Source organism: Phyllobates terribilis, unplaced genomic scaffold (genome assembly GCF_046119375.1).
Source record: "Phyllobates terribilis strain yellow unplaced genomic scaffold, ASM4611937v1 Scaffold_2__4_contigs__length_985480577, whole genome shotgun sequence".
Classification (NCBI taxonomy): Eukaryota; Metazoa; Chordata; class Amphibia; order Anura; family Dendrobatidae; genus Phyllobates; species Phyllobates terribilis.
Window position 1 is genome coordinate 345,579,465 of NW_027362762.1, and position 24,277 is coordinate 345,603,741.

A 24,277-nucleotide genomic window follows, 5' to 3' on the forward strand; every position below is an offset into this window, starting at 1 on the left:
GTAGAACTGAACTTTGCTTCTTTACTAACACATTTGCTGCAGCTCTCACAGCTCTGCTGTATTACAAGAATATTGCAACATTAGCTGCCTGAGATAGTAGCTGAAGCTGAGAGGAACCTGCAGATGTGTCAGTTATAATCACACACAGCTCTGCAGTGAAGTCAGGAGAGCAGAGAGCGGCTATTACACATCACACTCGTAACACCGCTCTTATTAAAAATAATCTCTGGGGGCAGATTCTCAGGTAGATCTGTCTCCAACCCATAGATCTCAACAGCTTATTTAGATTTAAAAAAATATGGATTTCTCTGCAATAAGTCATTAGATCGCAGATATCAAGGTATCGTTTTATTCAGCTTCCTATGACCTACATGCCCATATAAACAGTTTAGGAGGGTTGAGACTACTGACAGATTCCCTGTAAGTTCCTGAACAGTCTGGTCAGATCTAGGGAACCTGAGGGACAGTTAATGACATAGGTGTCTTTTTTAACTAGTAACTACCTACACTCTCTGGCACCATGAAATCAGGGCATTGTCTGCACCAGGAGAAACCTATTTCATCAACAAAAGGTCTGAAAATGGCTCTGAAGATTTTACTCTTGAACCTAACAGTAGTCAGGGTACTTTTGGCTATGACATGGAGGTTTGCACAACCTTCTAAAGATATGCCTCGCCAGACTATCACTGACTTTCAGTCATTCTGGATGATCTTGTAGGTTGCATAATATTCACCATAACATCTCCAGACTCTTTCACATTTTACCATGTGTACAGTGTTAATATTCTATCATCTCTGAAGAGAAGGGGGTGACAATGGTGGATCTGCCAATTCTAAAGTTGTCTGGCGAATGCTAATCGAGTTGTACATTGCTGGGCCTTGAACACAGGTTTCACTTCAGGACATTTGGTTCTTGCGGCACCCTCATTGAGTCTGCTTCTGACTGGTCAGAAACATGCAAACCAGTAACTCTCTAGAGGTCATTTTGTAGGTCTCCGGCCATGCTACTTCTGTTCCTCCTTGCACAAAAGATCAGATACTGTTCCTGCTACTGGGTTCCTATATGGTTCTCCTTGTAAAAGAGCCCATGTCCTACTCTGGGGGTGGTGCTGACCATGCAATCTTTTTGAAAGAGTATACATTAGGTTTGGACATTGAGGAGTCTTGTCTTTCATTGATAGTATCGGCAGTTCTGCATGCTTTTGCTATTAGCTCTTTAGGCACGTACTGAATATATTGCAAGACAAGTTCCCTTGTTACCACTTATTAGAAATATTTTATTCAATTTCTTTCCTTTATACTCTTTGTAAACATCCAGATTTATTCTTATAAATAAAATCAGTGTTACTATCTTTATTCACCATTATACTTTCTCTTGGGTAAAATCCAGTTCAAATATCATTATTCATTAGGGTACTGAAATCTTAAGAGCCTACAGGTTTTGCTGTGAATGAATTCAATAAATATGTCCGTGTATTTATTGTAATTTATTGCACTTAAAACATCAATCCATGAGTTTGATATAGGAGCTTATTTTTTGATTACAGTCCCACTATTCATCATATCAAATGGAATAGTAAAACCAGGGTAGTACAGCTCTGGATTTGACTGATAGATTATTCATATAAAAGTAAGAAATACGTGATTCTGTGGAGAATACATTACAATGAGAAAAGCTCCCGAGAATGTCAATGATTTTTCATTGGAATCGTATTTTAAGCAAGAATACATTCACAGAGAATATAATTCCCTGTCGCATATTGTTCCAGTGATGTGTTTTTCTATAATAGAGATTCTATAAAACAGAAGTGATTTTTTTTTTTACCTGATTATCAAGATTGACATATTCTTTTACATTCTACTATGTCCCATTCAAGGGGGTAACTCGTTACAACAAAATGTCATACAATGGCGGTTCAATAAACTTTCACAGACTGTAATTTTCAGAATAAGCTACACGAAAGCAGAAAATACATTTCTCTATAGAAAAGAAGACATAATATACCAAAATTGCAGATTAGATGGTGCAATTGCTTTTTTTTTCAATGTTAAATTCTATGTTTCGATGTGACTGTAAATGTCCAAACAGCAGGAGCATCCCAAGAGATAACATCCGTGCATTACTGCCTCGTACTTATCTCTCGTAAAGCTGTGGTGAGGACCAGGTTTCCTTGGTTACAATGTATGACATTATGGTAGATAATTGTGTGCATTAGTCATTTTTAGTGGAATATTCCCATGATTTAAGTTACATTGAGGACACAAGTACATGCTCAATAGATATGGACTGTACGGTATGAACTTTAAGGTGTCAAAGATTACAAGAATTTGCAGATAATTAGACACCCTCTGGAAAGATTGAAAAGACATAAAGAAAGCCATCTTACTGCCAGTAAAGTTCAAGAAGTGATTCAAAATATCATTGCACATTCTCACATAGTCTAACATCTAAGGTGGTATAGGATGAAAAATCTACAAATGTTTATTCTCTCGTTATATCTATAGAAGGCAATATAAACCATAAAAAATAGTTGCCGCCACCTAGAAATCCATCACTAATTGTTAGCTCTTGACCTCCACCTTCTGCTCCCTTCCAAAAAACCAAATATTCAATCTAAAGGTTCGTGCAAATGAGGGTATTTTTTCGTCCGAGTGCTATCTGACAAAATATCGGATAACGCTGGGACCAGTTATTCCATGAGGCCGTGCACATGTCCAATTTTTTCTTTGGACCAAGTCTGTCTGAGGAAAAAAACACAGCATGCGGGATTTGCATCCAATATTCGGATTGCACTTGGCTGTGCAAATCAAGGAGTCCATGGAGAAAATCAGACCACACTCGGACGTCATCTGAGGGCAGTCCGATTTTCAAGGACTGACAGAATGGAGAAGATGGAGAAATTTTTTGTTTCCATCTTCTCCTCATCCGAAAGAATCAGATCACACTATGATCACACTCTGATCAGAGTTTGATCATAGTATGATTGGCATAATTGGCCATATTGTCTCGGTTGAGAGAAAATACGGTGGAGTGACCCTAGTCTAAGGTTGGTTTCATATGTCAGTGTTCTTTTTTTTTTGCAAACATAAAAAACAGATCTATTTTTATCAGTGTTTTGGATCTGGGTAAATTTTCATCAGTGTTTTGGATCTGATTTTTGTTTAGCCAGAGTATTAGCTTTTACCTTCAGAGTTTCATCAGTTTTGCTAATATGCGATTTAGGGTTTACTCACTCAGCTGCGTTTGAGGTAGGCACCGGAAAGCCGTTTTCTTTAAAATGTCCAAGGCAGGTTTATTAAAACTGCATAAACCGCACTTCAGAAGTGAACAAAAAGACAGCCTTTTTTGGGTTTGTGTTCTACTCATGAAAAAAAACATGGACAGAACATGAACATGTAAATCAGATTTGTGAAAGGGGCTTTAATGATAATTAAAATGTTTGATAAACCCTATCCATCAGTAGCGCTGCTTAAAATTCCAAGGAAAAGTGATAGAATTAAAAAGTGTACTACAACCTATCTACTGTGGTAATGTAGATGGGCCCTTCAGTTTCCTATCAGCCCAGTCATTCATGATAAAAAGATAAATAGTTCACTGCCCCTCAGCATGTTTTACTGGTGAGTCGGCATCATCAGGTGTATGATGGGGCAATGGCAAGAGAACACTGGTGTAGGTGCTTCATCACTTCTACATGCCATCCATTGTCAACTATAACAAACCAATAGTGGGGAATAAATTCTGTCTTCACTGGATATAAGATTGTCTTGTGTCTGAGCTAATCTACTGGTGTGATTATCTAGTTTTGTCTGATCAGCCAAAAATTGACACCCACAATGGCAAATTTTATTTGTGTGATGTTCATGTGTGCCCAACTCCAAGGGTCTGTTTTTTGCACATGTAATATATGACCCTTCAGTACCTGCACATCAGCTTCAAGTGCAAGGTCATTATAATGCTGCTAATTCAGGCGATCAGACCCATGGTTGCCTGCAATCCATACCCACCTACCATGGTACAGGGTCTCTGCAGCATGACAGACACAACAAAACCAGTCTAAAAATAATGCATGCTTATGACAAAGTTGAGAAGTACAGTGATGTAGAGTCAATGTACTAGAGAATCTGTGTTTGCTCGTATCCTGTCTTGCTACACCGCAATGCTTTTATGAAGAAAGAATAAATTGAAGTCTTATCTGTATTGCAACACTGGTTTCCACTACTTCTAATCTGCTTGTGTATCCTATTATATCAGATAACAAAGGGCATCCTATAACCGTAACAGTATTTTCCTTATATTTACCATTGATCTCATGTGCTCGGGAAACAAATATGTGAGTAATAAAACTGTAATGTTTGTGGAATGAGCTGGTACAGAAACTGGTTGGTTGGCAAAAAACAGGTGTACAGATGACAAACAATATCATTTGTATTGGCATCCAGCATTGACATCAGGAAAATAGCCAGTGTTTGAATGGGCAAGGAACCTAGATGTGGCTTTTATCCATACAGACACATTAGTCACAGTATAAAACCTCAATTAATTATCACAAGTCATGCATATGTGCCACGACACAAGCGTTATGTGTGATTGATATTTGGAAGTTAAGTCTGCAGTTCCCATTTCAGGTGACATTGCACAGAGTCATAGTATAACATTGGCACGGGAATGCAGACATTTCCTACTAAACTCATAGTTACACGATTTTAGATGGCCTATCCTTCACACGGGCCCTTAAAGGGGTTTTCCCATGAGCAAAAATTGATTTTTATCAATATATCTTGGAATGATAATAAGTTTCACAATTGGATGTGTTTAAAACAAATGTTCCTGTGCTGAGATAATCTTATAAATGTGCCCCTGCTGTGTACTGTGTAATGGCTGTGTGTGACCGTACAGGAACATGGTCTAATCATACCACAGCTCCTGGGCAGGGGAGGAAGCAAAAGAGTGTATACAGACATTACAGCCGGGGATCGCAAATGATTCTTTCTTTGAAGTAAAACATTGTTTAAAAATATGAAGGGAAATGTTTTACCTCACAGAAAGAATCAGCTGTGATCCTCTGCTGTAATATCTGTATACTCTTTTGCTTCCTCCCCTGCCCAGGAGATGTGGTATGATCAGACCATGTTCCTGTACGGTTAGACACAGCCATTACACAGTACACAGCAGGGGCACATTTATAAGATTATCTCAGCACAGGAACATTTTATTTAAACACATCCAATTGTGGAAATTATTCCAAGATCTATAGATTAAAATAAGTTTTGTAGGTGAGAAAACCCCTTTAACTAATACATTTTGGATATTCTGCTATAATCTGCCACTGTTTTTTCTTTGCCATTTGTCTATGGCGTAGAGGCTATTGAAATGGAGTAGGTGCACTGTACACAGGGTGGATTAGTCCTGGGTTTATGCAGGCTTTAGCATTTTCTGTGCCAATTGGGGTAAACCAAGACAGTTTGACACTGTCAACACTTATGGAACAGTGTCACAGTAGGGAAATGGCCTAGTGACCCAGATGTACATTTTTTCATACCAGGGGGAATAACAGAGCAGGGTCAAACATAGCACTTGTGCACCCGGTTAAGGGAAAGGGGGCATAGCGTTGAAAGCTTTAAATGGGTTGTCCACTGCTGGATACCTGCTTCTTAATTGCTTCAGTTCCCATCATAAAAAAAACAATAGTTATCTAAAGAATTGGACGTGTTTTAGCGATATCAGCACTGTGATTCTTGAGATCACATGACATTATTATGTTGCACGACCACTGTAACCAATCAATGGCTACTGATCAGCTGCAGCCCTTCAGTATTCCATCAAAGTGACATTCCTAACATGGGAAGCGAAGCGGCGACATTGCTGGAACGCTGCCGGAGGTAATTTTAAGATGGGTACAGGAGCAATTAAGTGGACAACAAGTCGTGGACAATCCCCTAATAATTATGTCTCCTTTGAAAGTAGACAATTATTTTTGCCAGCAGGTAGCTGTATTATTCATTGATAATAGTTGTATACAATGTCCTCTTCTCTTACCCCCTGAGTCAGTTGGGACCAGATCCGGTCAGTAGAGAAGGAACAATCTCTGGTTACGGTCCTCCCCGTTCTGTGCGTTATGTTCTCCTTCTGACAACCGGTTACTTTTCCAACTGATTATAGCTGCTATACTGGGATGGGTGAAGGCCCCTGCTGCTCCTAACTCGGCACGAGTCTGTCGGAATGTATTAGTGTATGTATATATACTGCTGTATACTGTATGGATGGTTTTCTATGTGCATGTATGATATTTTGAGGATTCATTGCATATTGTGGTTTTGTAGGAAGGACTGATGAACTGCCGAGTTATTATTGTAACTTTTTGTGAATGGGGTCTTGACTGTGACTTGTATAGCGGTATTAGACCCTGTGTGCGTCAGACAATAGGTGGATGACAAAGAAGCATTGTAGCCTTCTGTCAGAGGTATATAATGGGAGACCTTCTGAAATATACCTGTGGTGTAGGCAAAAAAGGACATGTGAACAGGCTTATGACTGTGTGCAGTATATAGCAACATATGAGCAGAGGCGGACATCTCATTAGTGCAACCTGTGCAGCCACACAGGGGTCTAAGAGGTAAGGGGGACCACTTACACCCCCAAAACTTGTAGACTTGTGCATTATGATCAGCTAATAAACTCATATATTGTTCTTGTACAGGGGCACTCTTCTGTCTGTGTTTGCCAGTGGTTGGTGTATGTAATATATAGGAGTAAAACATATGTTAAAAATGGTATGAAAGTTTATGCATGGATTTGATTGATGTGTCACAAATAAAAAACAAGTGACTTTTGTTTGTGACCTTCTGAGCTGGCTTTTGTTCACAAAACCAACAATGCCACATGCAGATTAACCCCCATTTAATACTGCTAATCCACATATGGATTATGGTATATCAAGGTGCACATTCAGATTAAAAGAGTTATCCTCTTTCACCTATTAATTGCCCTTAGGCTCAGTGACCTATTAAAAAAACAAACTAAGCTTTACTTACCTTTCTTGGTCCAGTGCTATATCTCAACCATTGCCCCAATTCAGTCAGGAAAAAAAAAACAAGCATTTGCATGAGATTTCTGAGATCTCATACATTTTGCTGGTACTGTAACAAGAAGCTTTGAATTTGCAAAAAAAATGCATCAAATAAACACAGGAAAAGCTCATCGTGTAAACACAGCCTAACAAAGAAACAGAGCTCTATAAGAAAAGGCACCAACATTATCATTTTATAAAGCAGCCACAAGACAAAACTAATACAACTGGGGCCTGATAGGTAGCTCTATTCTTTCTAATCAATATTACAGTATTTCTGGCCTCCAAAAGTAAATGTGAACATAGCCTTACTCTGTAACAGTGGATTTGTACAACTTTCATCCTATATATCAGAATTATTATAAAATTATGTCATTCATGTGATGTAAGGACCCGGATATATTTTGTAGGAAAGAATAATCCAATATGGTTGCTTCTGACTCACTTCCTGTTGAATCATACATACTAGTTTCCTCCCACAACACCTGCATTTAGTAATATATAATCCCCTGCTATGCCCTCATTTTCATGCTGCCCCTGAAGAAGCAACAGCGAAACAAGTGTAATATATGTCTACACTATAGCATTGAATTATGATGAATACATGCAACTATAATTAGAATCTATATTATTCAGGGTTTATGACTACCACATCTTAGAGGTATTTTTAAATCTATCCCTATTACTCAGCACTATGCATAATCTATGTCTGTCTTTTTTTCTGCCTATTTCAAGTTATATGAGTCAAATACATGTATGTATTAGACTGTTTATTGGTAGAAATAATGACTCTAATGTTATATTCATACTTCTTATTCTATTGCCCTGGGATATCAAGTGCCATGTTATATTCCCTTTTGTTTGTAATGTTATCACCTACTTTTTATTATATGTGTATATTTTATATGAATTAAATAAAAAATCAACTTTTTAACATTAGTGTGGTCATTCTTGTAGGTTTTGTATCATATGCTGTTGAAGACCACTTTTTTGTGGTAATTATTATTTCTACTGGCTTGTTGCCATTCTTTTTAAGTTTTCAAACCATTAACAGTGACTAATATGACTTGTATTTGATATAAGTATAATTTTGTAGACATGTAAAATAAAATATGCTTTGCTTGGTTACTGTGATCAATATTTTTTTTAATAAAGAAGAAATAAGTCCCAGCAGTACGTTCTACAATTTATCTTATCTCCATAGAACATGGTGTCAATTTAATTTTCTTTGTCAAAGATGGAAAATCCGTTTTGCATGCATGCTATGCTTCAATCTGTACAGCTTTATAGCAAAATGCATGAATTCAGCCCTGACCTTTTCTCTTTCTGTAAATGAAAATCAAAGTATTTTAAAGAGCTTTTCCAGGATTTTGATCTTTATGGCCTGTTCGTAGCATAGATCATCAATATCCGATTGGTGGGGGTCCAAGACACAACACCCACTCCGATCAGCTGTTTGCTGCTTTGAGATTCCGATGTATAAAGTCTATAGAGCACAGCGCCTTTCATTGTTTAGTGGCCTTTCTTAAGTATTGCAGCTTAGCTCCTATTCATTTGAAGGAGCAATTACTGAAGGAGCAGTTACTTAGTTTTCTGGTGTTTGGGATGGAGGACACTATCTTTATATTAAAAAAAAAAACATTATGCGCTTATTATAATTTATTTCCCAAGCCATCAGTGCAGCAGGAAATGTAGCAGAACGAGTGCAAAGTACAAGAAAGTAGTGCATAGTTGTGAAAACTTGCTGTTTGTGGCTCTTGCACAATAAGTCATGAGCTTGTCATCGTCAGGAGTCTTGAAAAAAGTATAGTGTAAAGGATAACAAAATAAGCAAACATGAAAAAAGTCCACCTAGAAATGACGCACATAAAAAACCCCAGTCATGTAACATTTGGGGAATTTCCCATGAAGGCAATTTTTCATGTGGGCATTTTTCTTATGCACGTATATGACACTGGGGTGTTTTTGACATGGACATTGTGTTTTCTTCATAGAACTATTGTAAGGTAATAATAAGTACATAATGCTTTTATTTTTAATAAAATGATAGAGTCAACCATACCAAACGCCAGTCAACTGATTAACTGCACCTTAGGTAAGTGCTCCTTCATGTGAATAGGAGCTAAGCTCCAGCACCTGAGGAAGGCCTGTTTAATTGGGATCATCACCATTTGGGTAGGCTCACAAGACCGATTTCTCAACATCCATGAAAAACAGACCGATTATTCTGTTTAGACGTTGATCAGAGTTTGATCAGAGTGGCATCAGTTTTTCTTGGATGTGAAGAGAAAAAATAAAGTTTCTCCACCTTCTCCTTTATGACAGTCCGTGAAAATCGGACCACGCTCGGATGTCATCCAAGTGAAGTCCGATACTTTTTCACAGACTCGTAGACTTACATGGCTGATTTTGATCTGACATGTCTCTGATTTTATCCACGGACCACTCGATCTGGAGATGTGTATAGCCCTATAGAATATCATAGTTTCGAGTGCTATCTGTGAAAACCATCAATAGCACTCGTCTGAGAAAGTCGGTTTTGTGCACGAGCCCTTGGTTTGATTTCTGCCTTATGCAATAAGTATTGGTTTCATGTAGCTGCATACACAGGGACATGTGGGCCTCAAGTGCTACTGTGGCGCCCTGCTATGCACAGGTGCCACAGAACCCAGTAGGGTGCATGGATGGACTTCTCCACAAGAGGCCCTCATTACATTCACACACCTCCACCCTACCACCTCAGACCAGCAGAGTGAGCCCGTTAGGGATATATATATATGGAGGGTGGAGCCAGGCAGTCAGGGAGTTGAGCGAGGAGTGTACAGTTGGTTGTGAGTGGAGCGTTCTGATGCTGAGAGCAGCGAAGGATGAAAGGAGAGAGGAGTTGAGGGGGCAGAGGAGCGTACCAGGCTCACCCCGAAATATACACCGGACACCAGGTCCACGCCTACAGGGTCCTTTACACCCAGTAGGGACCAACGGATACCTGGAGGACTACAAGTCCCAGGCCGACCAACACTGACTACTGCACCAGGGCTAGGAGTCACGGAGGCCCCGGCGTCCATGGAGAGTGATCTCCAAGAGAAGGCCCCACCACCAGGTCAGCAGGTGCAAGAGAGAGAGACAGTAATTAAGCCAGGCCTAGCTCCAGGCAGGTCAGAAGCTTAGCAAGCGGAAGCAACGGATCAGGAGGCCCTATACCCACTCACTGGGGAGAGTCCAGAAGTGCACCCTGCCTACCGAGTACCCTGGACCATACCTGCATCTACACCAGTAAAGGTACCGAAGCGAACTCCCGTGTGAGTCTCCGTCATTTCTTCCTGAACCGCCCTGGCCGTCTCTCACCTGTACCACCATCCATTACCCCATGCTGCCCTGAGGCCCTCTCCACCTGTGAGGAGCCGTTCCATCACAAGCTGCCCTACCATCTGCCTCAGAGGACTGCTCCGCAGCGGCGGCTCCCTTTAGCTGCATTCCACAGGTGGCGTCATGAACCCTTTACAAATCCCCTATAAATAATTCCCCTTTTGGGTGACCACCCTGGGCCACGGACCGGGTCAGCCACCGTGATATCCCCCACCAGCATCCAGAGGCCCGGCTGCCGAGTACCCCATTGCCCCAGGGGGCACGTCATCTTCTGGCATCACGAACAGGATTCCGTGCCCGTTGCCACCAGGTACTGTGCGCCTTAAAAGACTGTAATACTCCCGCCAATTGCCGCTGTTTCCCGCCATTGTCCGCCATTTTCCTGTCGCCGCGCGGGAAGAAGAGGGGCGTAACCGCGAGATCCCGAGAGGCGTGACTGTGAAAAGCGCGCGAAGCCCAGGAACGCCCCGCCCCTAACGTTGAACCAGGAAGCGTCAGGTCCTGGAAAGAGTCCAGAGGACGGTCTGACATCAGACGCAAGCGACGCAAGGTCCTGGAAGAAGAATGTCGCCCGCGGAGCTGAGGCCTACTTGATAAGAAGTGAAGAAGGTAGGCTACGGTTTACTAGGGGGGCGCAACCATGGCCGACGACCAGCAAGCCGCCGGAGCACCTGTTAAAGCTCCTGATGCCCAACTTGCGCCCGGCGCTGGACAGGCCGGAGCGGCCGCCCCACCAGCAGGGGTCGTGACTCCGTTGATACCCATGGCCTTGCCATATATCCCTGGAGCGAAATGGCTTCCCCAGTATGATGGCAAACCAGACACCCTGTCTGGGTTCAAGAGAAAGATATGCGGTGTACTGGATATGTATTCAATGACTGGAAAACAGAGAGCCGCTGCTGTGCTGGGACAATTGACTGGTGCCGGAATTGTGGACCCTGTAGCCTCAGAAGAAAAGACTACAGCAGCCAGAAAGCACCCTTGCAGTCCATCAAGACAACCCAGCCCCTGGAGATCGTCACTCTGGATCACGTCAAGTTGTCACCCAGCAGGTCAGGCTACTCCTATGCCCTGACCATGGTGGATCACTACTCCCGGCTCCTGGTGGTAGCTCCCGTCAAGGATCTGATGGCAGAAACTGCAGCAAGGACGTTTCAAGTATACTTGTGCAGGCCCCATGGATACCCGGATAAGGTGCTGATGGACCAAGGCCCTGCCTTTGAAGCCGAGCTGTTCAAAGAGTTTTGCCATCTGTACGGGTGCAAGAAGATTCGGACTATGCCGTACCACCCTCAAACCAATGGTCCATGTGAAAAGATGAACAATATCGTCATAGACCTGTTGAAGACCTTACCTCTAGAAGAAAGGAATCAGTGGCCAGACAAACTACCTGATCTGATAGATCTGTACAATCACATACCTGTGAGTTTTACCAATTGTACTCCAGCGTACCTCATGAGAGCAAGACCCGGAAAGTTGCCCATGGACCTGGAGCTTGGAGTGGTAGAGCCAGAAGCAGACATGTCCACTGAAGACTAGGATACGACCTGACAGGAGCAGTACAAGAGAGTACAGACCTGTGTCAAAGACAGTCTAAATAGGGTGAGAGATAAGCAGGAAGCTCAATACAACAAGAGTGCACCCGCAGAACCCTTAACACCTGGAGAAGTTGTGCTGAAGCGAAAGAGGAGAAACCACAAGCTTGACGACCAGTGGGAAAGAGAGCCTTACACTGTGTTGGATTCCAGGTTCGACAATAGAAAAACCTGTCTAATCAGTAAAGATGGAGGTAAGACAGCTGTAACAGTTTCAAGAGACCACTTGAAGTTGTGCCCAGATCTATTGAAGCCACGGGAAGAAGTACCTCTTATAGTGACTGAAGAACCCAAAGAAGATGTACTGTCTTAGGAGATTTCCTGGCAGATTGGCCTCAACTGGATGGAGCTGTAATAATACCTGTGATGCACTTCTACCAACAGCCAGAAGACCCTCCACTGCAAGTAAGACCTGTAAGTGCCCCAGAAGAGCCTGCTCAGGAAGAATCCCCGGAAGAAGGATCACCGGTAGAAGCAGAGCCAGTAGGCCCAGTAACTAGTGTACTTGCCAGTCCCATCGAGAGGTTAAGACAGTTCGAAAAATTTGCCCACACGTAGATCTGACAGGGTAGCAGACAGTGCAAACACAAACATCAACAACACCCCAGTACTATGTAGGTCAACACGCAGCACAAAAGGCCAGGTTCTGCCAGGTATAGGGAATAAGAATGAAGTGCCTACCATGTAAATAGTTACCCAGTGGGTATTGCTACTGTTATTGTGTATTGTATAAACTGTCAATAATATGTGCCTTTAGTTACCCGTCAGGGTACAGAGACTTGTAGGCTGAGGACTGTGAGCAGCCCAAAAACTGTCCATATACATAGTTGCACTCCCTGGAGTGCCCCTTAAGTGACCACAGAACAAAAACCCGTTTGGCGTGGCCGAAGACGTGGTCCAGCACCTGGATCACTTATGCCCTGTAGCCACGCCCAGGGCCTACGTTGAGAGTTTTCAGGCGGGTCCCTCATATTACTCATGTTCTTTCTTCGGTGAAATGGACACCAGGTTACGGGACTTACTGTAACTGAATTAATGTTATTATAATTGTTATAATTGTTATTATTGTTATTTGTTAATCTGTTAAAAAAAAATAATGCTTCAGTCCAGGAGTACTGAATTGTACTAGGGCGGGGGATGTGGCGCCCTGCTACGCACAGGTGCCACAGAACCCAGTAGGGTGCATGGATGGACTTCTCCACACGAGGCCCTCATTACATTCGCACACCTCCACCCTACCACCTCAGACCAACAGAGGGAGCCCGTTAGGGATATATATATGGAGGGTGGAGCCAGGCAGTCAGGGAGTTGAGCGAGGAGAGTACAGTTGGTTGTGAGTGGAGCGTGCTGACGCTGAGAGCAGCGAAGACGCAGCTCGTCTGCTGCTGCCGTAGTGAGGGCCCTGAGTGTGGCCGATGGCAAGGAGGAAAGGAGAGAGGAGTTGAGGGGGCAGAGGAGCATACCAGGCTCACCCCGAAATATACACCGGACACCGGGTCCGCGCCTACAGGGTCCTTTACACCCAGTAGGGACCACCGGATACCTGGAGGACTACAAGTCCAAGACCGACCAACGCTGACTACTGTACCAGGGCTAGGAGTCACGGAGGCCCCAGCGTCCAGTGAGAGTGATCTCCAAGAGAAGGCCCCACCACCAGGTCAGCAGGTGCAAGAGAGAGAGACAGTAATTAAGCCAGGCCTAGCTCCAGGCAGGTCAGAAGCTTAGCAAGTGGAAGCAACGGATCAGGAGGCCCTATACCCGCTCACTGGGGAGAGTCCAGAAGTGCACCCTGCCTACCGAGTACCCTGGACCATACCTGCATCTACACCAGTAAAGGTACCGAAGCGAACCCCCGTGTGAGTCTCCGTCATTTCTTCCTGAACCGCCCTTGTCGTCAATCCCCTGTACCACCATCCATTACCCCACGCTGCCCTGAGGCCCGCTCCACCTGTGAGGAGCCGTTCCATCACAAGCTGCCCTACCATCTGCCTCAGAGGACTGCTCCGCAGTGGCGGCTCCCTTTTGCCGCATTCCACAGGTGGTGTCACGAACCCTTTACAAATCCCCTATAAATAATTCCCATTTTGGGTGACCGCCCTGGGCCACGGACCGGGTCAGCCACCGTGATATCCCCCACCAGCATCCAGAGGCCCGGCTGCTGAGTACCTCATTACCCCAGGGGTGCGTCACTACGTTCAGAGGGCGCTTTCAAGCAGTGGCTCTGCATTAATAATGTTAACCAGTGATGAACCTAATATAAGTTACTGCCTTTCCTACCTTATGAGGCTGGGCATGTATCAGGAAGTCAGTGTCCGGAGGTTAGTGAACTCTGCCAAATGGGAGGTGTCCCACTGCAGCGTTAGTCAGGAGGTCCGGAATGATGTGACTGCAGCAGAAGATGACATGAAGGAGCTTTGCCTGGCGCTGAAGTTGTCCAATCTGTATTGCTATTTGTTATTTCTTAGAGGCTGTAAGGTGGACCTTGGTTTGCAATGCTGGCATGTGGGGAAGTGCAGGTGATGTTATTGCCCCAATGTTCCTGAAGTGATGAAGCTAAGAAGCATGTTTGTAGTGTTGCTATGAAATATCAAAGGAAACATCAGTATTATTATCGGCCAAATAGTCATCTGCAAATATTCTGTTGCTATACAATTCAAGTCACAGTGCTCCGTGTCTCAGACATGTTATACTGTTCCCTTGTGGCCTTTAAGAAAAATTGTTAATTTTTTCATCCTGCTGATTCTCTGACAATAATTGCCTGCATATCTACCTAAAGTAAACTGCATCCTCAGTGTCTTACAGTGTAAATCCTAGTAGGGTTGGTAGCAATCTGACTTCTTACTGTTCAAGGGTGCCTTGGTCTGCACTAGGCTGAAGATGGTCCTTTAATTGCTTGAGTATGCTAGTATATATGATCTTTGTTAGAGGTTCCCAAAAGTGGCAGAGGCGTAGTTAGGGGTTCAGCTTAGGGGGGGGGGCGAAACCTCTGAGTGGGCTCCTAACCGGTAACCCTGATTACAACTACGGTGACGGACCCTAATAGTGAGTATGGGGAATCTCAGCAGATGACTATGCCGTTACTGAAAATAAATTTCTATGCAAAGACCAATACTGATATGGTAGATATCCGTCCTACAGAACATATAAGAGATTACAGTAAATTTATAGATAGTGACTTTGCAGCTGACGTACTTTTAATTGACGTCCACTTTTCCCACCTTTTCCATCTGGCCCGGACCGAAATGACAACTTTTCCAGCCACAATTCATCTGCAGACATTACAATAAAGACGCATTTTACTTCTCACACTTCCTGCACCGTCCCTATCTATTCCCAACCTGCACAAACTCCTCATCCTGATACCCCAATACTGGGCTGCTGACGTATGTGTCCCTATTACTGCACCTGCTGTGTGGTACAATAACGGCTCCTATTTCTGCCCACATAATAATGCTGACCACTGTGACCCTTACATAGTAAAATGCCTCCTTTGTGCCCTCTAGATGGTAAAATTGCCCCTACAAAAAATAATAATACCCAGTGCAAGAGCCCTAGAAAAGAGTCCACATTTTACCCCTAGAAAGTAATAATCCCCTATGTGCATCTTTGACAGTCACAATACTCTGAGTGCCCCTATAACAATAATGCTTAAGTCCCCATTTAACATTTAATAATGACCCCTGAGCCCCCCATATAAAGTATAATTTCCCCACAGCTCCCCTATACACAGGATAAAGGGCCTACAACTTCCCTATACACAGTATAATGGGCTTATAGCTCCCCTATATACAGTATAATGGGCCCACAGCTCCCCTATACACAGTATGATGGGCCCACAGCTCCCCTATGCATAGTGTGATGTCCTTACTACTTCCACAAAACACAGTATAATGCCCCTCACACAAGTCATCACACTGTATAATGGCCCCCACATTAGCTCCCAAACTGGATAATGACCCCCACACTGTATGATGGCCCCCTCAGTAGTTCCCACACTCTAAAGGAACCCACATTAGCTCCCATACTGCATGAGGGGCCCAACAATAGTCCCCACACTATATGGTGACCCCCACATTAGCCCCCATACTATATGATGGCCCCACGATAGTCTCAACTCCATATGATGGCCCCTACATTAACCCCCATACTGTATGACAGCCCCCACAATAGTTTCCACACCATATGATGGCCTCCATATTAACCCCCATATTGTATGAGGGCCCCCCATTAGTTCCACACCATATGATGGCCCCCACATTAGCCCCCACACTTTATGAGGGCCCCCCACATTAGTTCCCGCATCATATTATGGACCCCACATTAACCCCCATACTGTATGAGGACCCCCTACAATAGTTCCCATACCATATGATGGCCCCTACACTGTATGACAGCCCCCAACATTAGTTCCCACACCACATGATGGCCCCACATTAAGCCCTGTACTGTATAAGGGCCCCCTCATTAGTTCCTATACCATATAATGACTTCCACATAAACCCCCATACTGTATGAGGCCCCCCACATTAGTTACCACACCACATGATGGCCTCTACATTAACTCCTATACTATATGAGAACTCCCTACAATAGTTCCCACACCATATGATAGCCCCCACACTGTATGAGGGCTCCCACATTAGTTTCCACACCATATGATGGCCCCACATTAAACCCCATACTGTATAAAAGCCCCCCACATTAGTTCCCACACCACATGATGGCCCCACATTGACCCCCATACTGTATGAGGACACCCACAATAGTTCCCACACCATATGATGGCCTCTACATTAACCCCTATACTGTATGAGGGCCCCTACAATAGTTCCCACACCATATGATGACCTCCACATTAACCCCCATACTGTATTAAGGCCCCCTACAATAGTTCCCACACCATATGATGCCCCCCACACTGTATGAGGGCCCATACGTTCCTACGTTAGTTCCCACACCATATGATGGCGCCATATAAAACCCCATACTGTATGAGGGCCCCCATTAGTTCCCACACCATATGATGACCTCTACATAAACCCCCATACTGTATGAGGGCCCCCCACATTAGTTCCCACACCAAATGATGGCCACCACATTAGCACCCACACTGTATGAAGGCCTCCCATTAGTTCCCATGCTGTACCATGGTTCCCACACATTGAGGGCCCCCCTCCCCCCACAGTAGCCCCTAAAATGCATGAGAGCCCCCCTCCAACACCAAAAGTTTCAAGTAAAATAAAAAATATCACATACTCATCTAATCCAGGAACCCGGCGAGTTCACCGGGCGGACCAACGCGTTGAAGTCCCTGCACTGCTGCTCAGCCTCTAGGGCATGGCAGGATTTTGCAGTAGCCTAAGAGCCGGCGCACACACAGGATGTCAGCGTCCTGATGCAGCACAATGGTGTCACAGGGACTCTGATGTTCTGTGCGTGCGCTGGCCACTCGGCCACAGCATCATTCTGCCGTCGGCGAGAGGCCGAGAGGCTGTGCGGTAGTGCAAAAAGACCGTGTCTCCGTGCTCTATCGCAGAGCCTAATTGTATCGGCGTCAAGACTGGGCCAAGAATTATCTCAAGACAGATTTTTCAACCTGTTTATTGGACTGATGAGATGAGAGTCACTCTTGACAGACCAGATGGATGGTCCCGTGGCTGGATCAGTAATGGGCAGAGACCTCCACTATGACTGGGACACCAGCAAGGTGGAGATGGGGGACTACTATAGGCTGGTATTATTAAAGATGACCTAGTTGGACCTTTTAAGATTGAAGATACACTGAAAATCAATTCCCAAACCTACTGCCAGTTTATAGAAAACCCCGTCTTCAAGCAGTGATACAGGAAAAGTCTGTATCTTTCAAGAATACCATTATTTTTATGTAGGACAATGTTCCATTGTATGCATCGAAGTACTCCACTGCTTGGCTAGCAAGTAAAGGCCTAAAATGGAATCTGTCGCCAGGTTTTTGCTACCTTACCTGAGAGCAGCATAATGTAGGAAATGAGACCCTCATTACAGCGTTGTATCACTTAGTTCACTGGGTGCAGCAGTTGTGGCACAATCAGAGTTCTAAGATGTAGCATGCAACAGAGGTCAGAAAGCTAATCCTGCCCAGACCAGGCTTTCTATGTACATTACATAGTGTCAGTGAGCTGCTTATCAGCAGAAGGGGTGTGGTCGGTCTAACAGGCAGTGAGACCTAGTCTGGGCAATAATATTATCCTGGTGATAAAACCTTCAATGTAAGCAAACAACAGCACACAGTCTGATAAGTGACGCATCGCTGAATTAAGTGTTTTAACCCCTACATCATGTTATTCTCAGATTATATATCAATCTGCTAACAGATTCCCTTCAAAGTTGAAAGAATTATGACATAGCCCCCTTCCCCACCTGACCTACTGAGAACTTGTGGGAACTTCTTAAACTGGAAATTTGTAGTGAAGGAAAACTACACCTTTATGAACAGTGGCTGGGGGACTGTGATTGGTGCGGCCCAAGAAGTTGATCGTCAATCGATTATGAAACTGACAGACTCCATGAATAGAAGGCGCTGTTAATGAAAAGAAGGGTGTCTATGTTGGTCACTAATATATATTTTTTAAATGTCAGAAATGTATTTTTGTACATTTTGAGTTGTTTGGTTATTATTCTCACTTTAACAGATGACAATAAACAATTGAGATGAGAAAATTTACGCTGGTGTGGTTACATAATAATTCTGCTCAATATTAGTTGCCCAATAATTCTGCACACATAGATATTCTCCTAAAAAAGACCAAACCTCACTTTTACTTTCTTAAATATTAAGTTTTAGGTTTATTAACCTTTTGGATTGACCGACAGCACTGTAGTTGGTCCATAATAAAATTAGTCATCAAAAATACAAATTGTGCACATGTAGTATATATCACATTTCTAATTCCTGTGCTTTCTATAGTTGTCTGTTTTCTAGCTGTAGTTGCCATTTCTTTCTGTCCTCTTGTGGTCGGTCAAACCCTTTATGTCACTTTGATGCCATTGAAGCTTGTCCAAAATGTTAAAAATGAATTATTTTTGGCTAAACCTTCACATGGATCTGCTACTCTGTATATCAGCACAGAAAGTATCTGTCGGTCTGTATTCCAGAGCTCTTGTCACCCTATGGTGCTTTCATGAACTAGTGATGGAACATTTTTATTGCATCTGTGAAAAACAATCCTGTATATGTCTTTTAATAGAATAATTATTATTTGATAGTAGACAATGAACCCTCTAGAATGGATCAATACAGAACATATCCATCATAGCGTCTTGTGCATGAAGTCATATTACGCATTAATGAAGCTTGAAAATTGAGTTGATGTCTTTATACATGGGAGACCAGACTGGGAAGTTTTTCTAAATATTTGTACTTTATTAGTTTCACTACTATTTCGCTCCTGGTCCCTAGAAGTGCTGTCTTGAGCTATCTTGAACTATTTGCATCAAGATACAATAATGGTTGAAACTTTTACCTGAGGGAGCAGCTGTCCTTCTCATCATTTTCCTGTCACTAATGGATAATTAAACTACTCGTATAGAGTTTTCAATAGCTAACAATTGTGAGAGTCTGGGTGTACTTGGAACATTTTTTCCCCCCCTTCCCCAGTACTCATCCTATAAATACTTCAAAAGGTTTATTAATAAAGTTTTGCTTCCAATTCATGATAAACATTATTACCACATGTTATATCAGGATGAAAGAACCTGAAGGTAGGAATAATTCTCTGCTAATGTGCCCCTATCTGTCTCTCTGGATCGCTGTCTCTATGATGAGGAACATACCTGTGCTTCGGGGCGGCCTGCGGGCAGGTATTTTCTTGCAGATCTGGCCTAGAGCACCAAGGAAACACGGGCATATCATTAACTCCAAACACTGATTATACAACAACCACAAGATTTATTTCTTCACCTCAGGTATCTTATTAATCAGTGCAGCAGCCTCAACATGACACTGCCAGTAGTTTATTTAGCAAAATCCTGTTGACAGGTTCACTTTAAAAGTACCACCATTTTAAAAATTGAACTCCTCAAAGTTCTCAAAACCACATTCAAGAAGTTTATTAACCCTTTAGTTGCTTCACAGAAATTAAAGCAATGTGGTAGGAAAAAGTGAACATTTTAAGTTTTCCCACAAAAATGCTAATTTAGTCCCAAATAAGTGACCTCATTTTACAAATTACACCTCTCAAAGAATTCACCTAAGGGTGCAGTGATCATATTGATGCCACTTGTTTGCCACAGAATTTTATACCATTGGGTGGTGAAGAAAAAATAATTACATTTTTACCTCAAAAATTTTATTTTAACCCCAAATATTACATTGTCACACTTGGAAATGGGTAAAAATGGCACCAACATTTGTCACACAATTTCTGCTGAATGGGAAAATCCCCATATCTGTCTGTACAGTACTGCTTAGCCACACGGCAAGAGTCGGGAGGGAAGGAGCGCTATTTGAGTCTTGGAGAACAAATTATTGTAGAATAGTTTGCAGACTCTATATACAGAGCCCCTAAGTGCCAGAAGAGCAGAATCCCCCTCAAGTGACCCCATTTTGGGAATTACACCCCTCTAGGAATTTATCTACAGGTGTAGTGATGATTTTGACTGCATGGGTGTTTTCCAGAAACCAGCAGCAGTGGATGTTGCTGAGTGAAAATTGCAAATCTTCCAGTGTAGTGCCCATACATTATAGTACCCATACATTGTGCCCAGCTTGTGTGTCTGGAGACATGAACTCAATAAATTAGGCAGGCTCTCATCGCTACAGAAATGCCAAATGTGAATGCTAACTACAGTTTAGTCACACTGTGGGGCTCAGAATAGAGGGGGGCATTTGTATTTGGTAGCACAGAATTCGCTGAATCAGTAACGTGGAAATCTCTATATTTTCATTGACCGATGATGGACTTAAGTGGGGACTTGATTTTTTTGAGGATTGAGTTGAAGCTGTTATTGGGAATATTTTACATAACATTTTGGATCACGTTTATCCTGCGCTCTATGCTGAGCACTGATATCGGAGTTTCCATCTAAATCTCTGCATGACGTAATTCAGATGAAACCCTCGAGTGATAAATTCACTATAATGAGGCAGCAGAGTTACTATGGACTCCATCTGGCCTCTGTTCAGCGGTGTCCTTTTTTCAGAAGTGCACAAAACTGTGGCCGACGGCACTTTTATGCACGCCTAAAAAGACAAAAACCGCCGGATCACAGGCCAGATGGCATCCACAGTGTCTCCATCTGCCTCATTGTAGGGAATTTGCAGGTGGTTCGGTCTGAATGACGTATTTCAGAGATCTACACTCCGGTGTAAGCGCTCAGCATAGAGAGCAGGATAAATATGAGCCAAGCCTTACTGCGATCTTTGGGAGACAGAATGAACAAATCAACAGGTGAAGAATTGGTTTTATTTATTTTTTACGCCGTTCTTCATGTGGTATAAGTGATAAGGCAGCTTTATTCTTCGGGTAGGTGCGATTACAGCGATACCAGATTGATATAGTTTTTTTATGTTTGCCTACTATCACACACTAAAAGACTTTTTTTGCAAAACAAAATTTTTGCATCTCCATACTTTAAGAGCCATCATTTTTCTATATTTCTGCCAACAGAGTCATGTGAGGACTAGTATTTTTGAGGTTTGAGTTGACATTTTTATTGATATCATTTTCGGTCACATAACAATCGATTTTTATTCTGATTTTTGGCAGGCAGAATGAACAAAAACCAGCAATTCAGGAATTGCTTTTTTTATGCTGTTTACCTTGTGGTAAAAGTGATAGGGCAGCTTTATTCTTTGGGCTAGTACGATAACAGCGATACCACATTTAGATAATTTGTTTTATGTTTTTGCGATTCTACACAATAAAAACTATTTTTACAGAAAAAAGAATTGTTTTGTCTGAGAGCTATAGCTTTTTTATTTTTCTGCTGATGGAGCTGTATGGCAGTTTGTATTTTGCAGGACAATATGATGTTTTCAGTGAATCCACTTTTATTTATATCCACTTTTTTATCACATTTCATTCCATTTTTTATACAGCTGTATGATAGAAATAGGTTTTTGTCTTTTTTTTATGATGTTCACTGAAAGGGTTAAGTGGGACAGTTTTATAGGTCAGGTCGTTCCGGATGAGGCGATACCAAATATATGTACTTTATTTGTTTATTTTGTTTTTACATAAATATATGTGTTTATTGGATTAATATTTTTTTACTTTGTAATTTTTTTAAAAATATATATTTTTACAATTTTTTAAAACTTTTTTTCCAGGATGGTACATCAACTTTCCCTGCTCTGATTGATTTTCTAATACTTTTGCATTGCAGGAACTTGCAGGCCACCGCAGCTGATCCCGGGGACACCAGTGAGACCATCGGCACAATGTGATCGCAATCACATTGTGCCTATCGGAGCAGAGAGGGATCTCCCTCTGCTATGCCGATCATGGTCGCTGTCACTATTGACTATTGACATCAGAGGGATTAAACGCCCTCGAATGGCGCTAGCACTGATTGTGGGCATTCTTGCAGGTTATCAGCTCTCATATAGCGCTGACACCAGCTTTTGATTGCGCTGGCACTCGGAGTACATGTACGGAGGATGTCATGAAGGGGTTAATGATTATTGACTCATTATTATGTGTATAATTCGTATAATTATATCTATGTCCATACCTTTTAACCCATGAGTACAGTAATTGGCATTTATGGCGTAGAATTGTTATATTCTTTTTTTCATTGGAATTACTGGATAAATAAGACCATTTTGACATACAAAACGCACACATGCATACACCACACTCACCCACACACATGCACACAAAAACACCCACACACAGACATAGACACACATAAACACACACATACTGTACAGTCATGGCCAAAAGTTTTGAGAATGACACCAAAATTATATTTTCACATGATCTGCTGGCCTCTGGTTTTTATTAGTGTTTGTCTGATGTTTATATCACATACAGAAATATAATTGCAATCATATTATGAGTACCAATAGGTTATATTGACAGTTAGAATCAGTTAATGCAGCAAGTCAATATTTGAAGTGTTGCCCCTTCTTCTTCAAGACCTCTGTAATTCTCCCTGGCATGCTCTCAATCAACTTTTGGACCAAATCCTGACTGATAGCAGTCCATTCTTGCATAATCAATACTTGCATTTTGCCAGAATTTGTTGGTTTTTGTTTGTCCACCCGTCTCTTGATGATTGACCACAAGTTCTCAATGGGATTAAGATCTGGGGAGTTTCCAGGCCATGGACCCAAAATCTCTATGTTTTGTTCCATGAGCCATTTAGTTATCACCTTTGCTTTATGGCAAGGTGCTCCATCATGCTGGAAAAGGCATTGTTGGGCGCCAAACTGCTCTTGGACGGTTGGGAGAAGTTGCTCTTGGAGGACATTCTGGTACCATTCTTTATTCATGGCTGTGTTTTTAGGCAAGACTGTGAGTGAGCCGATTCCCTTGGCTGAGAAGCAACCCCACACATGAATGGTTTCAGGATGCTTTACAGTTGGCATGAGACAAGACTGGTGGTAGCGCTCACCTCTTCTTCTCCGAATAAGCTGTTTTCCAGATGTCCCAAACAATCGAAAAGGGGATTCATCAGAGAAAATGACTTTGCCCCAGTCCTCAGCAGTCCACTCCCTGTACCTTTTGCAGAATATCAGTCGGTCCCTGATGTTTTTTCTGGAGAGAAGTGGCTTCTTTGCTGCCCTCCTTGAAACCAGCCCTTGCTCAAAGAGTCTCCGCCTCACAGTGCGTGCAGAAGCACTCACACCAGCCTGCTGCCATTCCTGAGCAAGCTCGGCACTGCTGGTAGTCCGATCCCGCAGCTGAAACAGTTTTAAGATACGGTCCTGGCGCTTGCTGGTCATTCTTGGGCGCCCTGGAGCCTTTTTGACAACAATGGAAGCTCTCTCCTTGAAGTTCTTGATGATGCGATAGATTGTTGACTGAGGTGCAATCTTTGTAGCTGCGATACTCTTCCCTGTTAGGCCATTTTTGTGCAGTGCAATGATGGCTGCACGTGTTTCTTTAGAGATAACCATGGTTAACTGAAGAGAAACAATGATACCAAGAACCAGCCTCCTTTTAAAGTGTCCAGTGATGTCATTCTTACTTAATCATGACTGATTGATCGCCAGCCCTGTCCTCATCAACACCCACACCTGTGTTAATGGATCAATCACTAAAA